General features: G+C 49.9%; 1 pseudogene; it reads left to right on the top strand.

Moving 5' to 3' along the window:
- The first annotated feature begins 1100 nt into the window (after nt 1–1100).
- LOC126068832 (melanoma-associated antigen B2-like) lies at nt 1101–2134 on the top strand (annotated as a pseudogene).
- The last annotated feature ends 2200 nt before the right edge of the window (nt 2135–4334 follow it).

Here is a 4334-nt window from a genome sequence, read left to right as displayed (position 1 = left end):
GATTGCAGTGGGCTCTGCTAACGCCATTAGCCCTGGAAGCCCAGGACAAATCTGGCAAGTTCAGGTTGACTCTGCACTTCTGCCTTGAGCGTTTGATGAGATGAGCACCTTTGTTTAAGCCCCAATTCAGGAGATAGAGGGATCCCAGAAACTGGTGGGACTCAAGGTAAAAATCCTTTAGAAGACACTAGGGAATTAACCCCTCTTCTCCCCTTCTCCAAGAAGAGAGGAGGATGCAGAAAAGCCTCCAACTGCAGTCAGAGGTGTCAGGCTGAGGTGCCCCTGGCTTGTTCCTAGGGGCAGATGGTCTCAGGGACATGAAGTCCTTGGACTAATGGAGAGGCTTATTCAGCAGAGGCAGGAGACTTGGTCCCTAATTGGAGTCAAGGTGAGGATACATATTTATGATGAGGAGACTCCTCCCAGAAATGAGGGGGAAACACAGAGCCCCAGCACTGCTTTTGGACCTGGAGGACCTGGGTATGGTGACGTAGTGAGTTGCACTCACTAACTCCCAGGGCATCCCACGGAGGTGAGGGACCTGGTGAAAGGGGGCAGCCATGGTGAGAACCTGGTGGAGGACTGAGGCCTCCAAGGAGCCACAGACAGAACAGGCCCCAGTGTGCTGTCATCACCGTGACAGCCTGCCAGGAGTGGTGGCTGAGCGCCTCCTTTAGTTCCTGCTTGTGAGTCCCAGAGGGATTTAAGGTGTTAAGTTAGAGTAGCGTAGGGGATGAGCCCTGGCCCTACCAGCAGGTGAAATGATGGCCCTAAGAGTGAACTTAGAAGAACCCCAAATAACCCGATACAGAGTCCTTAGTGCCAGGCCCTGCTGTCACCCCGGTAAGCCCCAAGCATGGCTGGCAATCTACAACCTAATGCTTCCTCTAATTTCCTCTACAGTGTCTTCAGCAGGACAGTAGGAGCCTTGTGATGTCCTAGAGCAGTTCCCTCCAAGAAAGGCAAAGGCAGCATTTGTTAAAGCCAAGGAGGGAACTCTCTGCTGTAGGGGTGCATAACCTCTCAGCCTTCCTCCTCCAGGGGGCCCACATCACCTGCCCTCCTTACACTCCTGCCTACTGTCCTGGACTAGAGTCGTCATGCCTCGTGGTCACAAGAGTAAGCTCCGTGCCCGTGAGAAACGTTGCCAGGCCCAAGGTGACAGCCACAGTGTCAACGGTGCTCAGGCCACTGCAGCAGAGGAAGAAGGGTCCCCGTCCTCTTCCTTTTCTTCCTTTGGGGGGTCTCCCCCGAGCTCCCCTGCTGCTGCCGTTCCCCAGGGGCCTCACAGCATCCCGCCCATCACCTCTGCTGCTGCTGGTGCTTCGAGCACAAGAGCTGCTGGAGGGGCCGAGGGCCAAGATGAGGGAGGTCCAAGTTCCTCTGCGGCCCCAGCCCCCACTGAGAGGTCTCAAAGAGACCCTGTAACCTGGAGGGTGAGCACGTTGTTGCAGTTCCTGCTGTACAAGTATAAAATGAAAGAGCCCATTACGAAGGCAGAAATGTTGAAGATCATCAACAAAAGGTACAAGGAGCACTTCCCTGACATCCTGAGGAGAGCCTCTGTGCACCTGGAGGTGGTCTTTGGGCTTGAGCTGAAGGAAGTCGACTCCAAAGGTCAATCCTATGCCCTTGTCAGCAAATTGGAGATCAGCAAGGAAGAGAATTTTATTGGTAGCAGGGGGTTTCCCAAGAATGGGCTGCCGATGCCTCTCCTGGGCATGATCTACAGGAATGGCGACCGGGCCACCGAGGAGGAGATGTGGGCATTCCTGAATGTGCTGGGGATCTACGATGGGAAGAGGCACTTCATGTTTGGGGAGCCCAGGAAGCTCATCACCAAAGATTTGGTACAGGAAAAGTACCTGGAGTACCCGCAGGTGCCCAACAGTGATCCTCCATGCTACGAATTCCTGTGGGGTCCCAGAGCCCACACTGAAGCCAACAAGAAAAAAGTCCTGGAGTTTTTGGCCAAGATCAGTGCTACCGACCCCAGTGCCTTCCAAGCCGTGTATGAAGAAATTTGGAGATTGAAGAAGAGAGAGACGCAGGCAGAGAATGGGCCTGGGCCGGTCCTAATGCCAGGGCAAGGGCCCCTTTCAGGGTGAAGTCCAGCAGGTCCTCCCACCCCTAGTGAAGTCTGATGGAGATTCTTCACTTTGTTGTTGAAAATGGCTGATAACCTCTAATTAGTGGAGGCAGGGTGGGGCTGGAGGGAGCACATGTATGTCTTCTTGTGTTCCTGTTAGACTTGAGTGACTTCTTGATTTAGCTCGTTTTTTGTATTTTTCAAATGTTGTTCTTCTTAATTGAAGGTTTATTAAGATTCAGAATCTAAATTCATCCTCATGCATTTATTGCTGTTTTATTGCTTGGTTTAGGAGTAAGAGTTTTGTATTGTGTAAAACAAATTGAAAATCCTTGAATCATTTTCATGATCTAGAGCCAGTTAACATGGCATTAGAATAGGGATATCCTTGGAAATGTTAAAGAGTCTGCAAAGAGCAGTTGGGATCACAAAGTAGAGGTGGAAATATATAAAAGTTGGTCAACACCTGGTTTCCCTTATTCCTTCTGGTAAAAGTAAAATATACATGCGCCTGGATTCTTTTAGCTTATTCGAAGATACGAGAGAAAATAAATCGTGATGATTTCCACCTCTTGTTCACTGGTTCTTATTTTCCCCAAAGACTAATTGAGCGTCTGCTCTTCGGAAGGCTTCAAGCTAGTACTGGGGACCTTTAGGCAAAGACATCGCAGCCCCTGTGCATAGATTTTAAAGTCTAAGAGCAGCTATGAAATGAGGAGGTAGAGACACTCTCCAAGACCTAAGGACTAGTACAAAAGGAGTGTGCACTTCAGGGATCCTTCTGGTATAAATGCCCTGAGGGAGGTCAGTTTTGGGCCTTGGGACACTTTGATCTTTCATGGTGGGGGTGGGAGATAGTGCTGGGGAGTGGATTTTCACCTTAGGCTGCATGGGGTGGACAAGGGTAGGGGGTGGATAAAGTGGGTGGGGTGTGGTGGGGGGAGTCCAGATGAGGGTGTGGTGGGGGGTGAGCAGGGCCAGACACTCCCATGATGTGTATCAGCCTGGAGAGGCTGAGCCTGGAATGGAAACCAGCTCTTCCCAGTTACTCTCGGTTTGTGGACAAACCAGAGAGGAATTCCCTCCTGGGTCAGGGCTGGAAGATGCCCTGTGTTCTTGTCCCCATGCACTTGAACACAGGCAGTGACCGCGTGTGGATTGCACAGTGTGTCCACGGAGTTCCTGAGAAATAGGGAGCTACTCCTTCGTGTCAGGAAGCCACTGTTGGAAGCCTTTTGTGCTGAGCTGGGGGAGCCAGAGCCCATGCCATTGAAAGCACTTTAGAATTAGGTTACCTTGAGTGTCATTTGGCAAACCCCAGGTGAAGACTAGACTCTTGGCAGTGCTGATGTGAATAAAAATTGGGGTGACTTAGCTGGAAGTGCAGCTGGAAGGGTGAGTTGGTCCTTAACAATAATTCTAGGAGTTTTGTGTTGCATTAAACTGAGGCAGCCTGCTCCACACGCACATTAAATATCATACTGCCTAATATGGACTGAATTCCCCCCTCCCTAAATAGTTATTGTGATTCCTAACCCTATTCCTGTGGATATAATCCCATCTGGGCATTGAATTTCTTTGTTATGTTAATGTTACAGTGTTAGTATAGGGCCTGTCTTAAGTCAACCCACCAGTGGCTCCACTGCAAAGAGGTGTGGCCCTCTTCCTCCATAGAGATTACAGCTTTGGAAACCTTATGGGGCATTTCTGCTTCGTCCTATAGGGAGGGAATCAAATCGATGGCAGTGGGTTTAGTGTTTTTGCGAGGCTTTTATTTTATTTTTTGGCGGGGTTGTATTAACTCACTCTGTATGAAGATATAAAACAGCAGATTGAGCAAGCAGCAAACCAAGGAACACAGATAGGGGAGATTGGTACCACACCACCTGAGATCCCCAAGGAACCAAGAAACAGAAGCTGGACAAAGACAAGAACCTGGCCCCAGAGCCAACAGAGAGAAAAAACCTTCCCCTAGAGCAGGTGCCCTGGAATCAGACTTCTAGCCTCCTAAACTGTGAGAAAATAAGTTTGTGTGTTGAAGCCACCCACCAGTGCCATTTCTCTTAGAGCAGCACTAGATAAGTTAGACACTACGTAATGGGTGACAAAAAGGTTTGCCCTTGATTACTAACCTGAAGGTTGAATGTGCGAACCCACCCAGCGGCACCTGGGAAGAAAGGCCAGGCAATATGTCTGTGTAAAGACTCCCACCAAGAGAACCCTATGGGTGCAGTTCTAGTCTCTA

The sequence above is a fragment of the Elephas maximus genome, chromosome X (genome assembly GCF_024166365.1).
Source record: "Elephas maximus indicus isolate mEleMax1 chromosome X, mEleMax1 primary haplotype, whole genome shotgun sequence".
Lineage (NCBI taxonomy): Eukaryota > Metazoa > Chordata > Mammalia > Proboscidea > Elephantidae > Elephas > Elephas maximus.
Note: the sequence above shows the minus strand (reverse complement) of the source record. Positions and strands in the feature narration are given on the sequence as shown.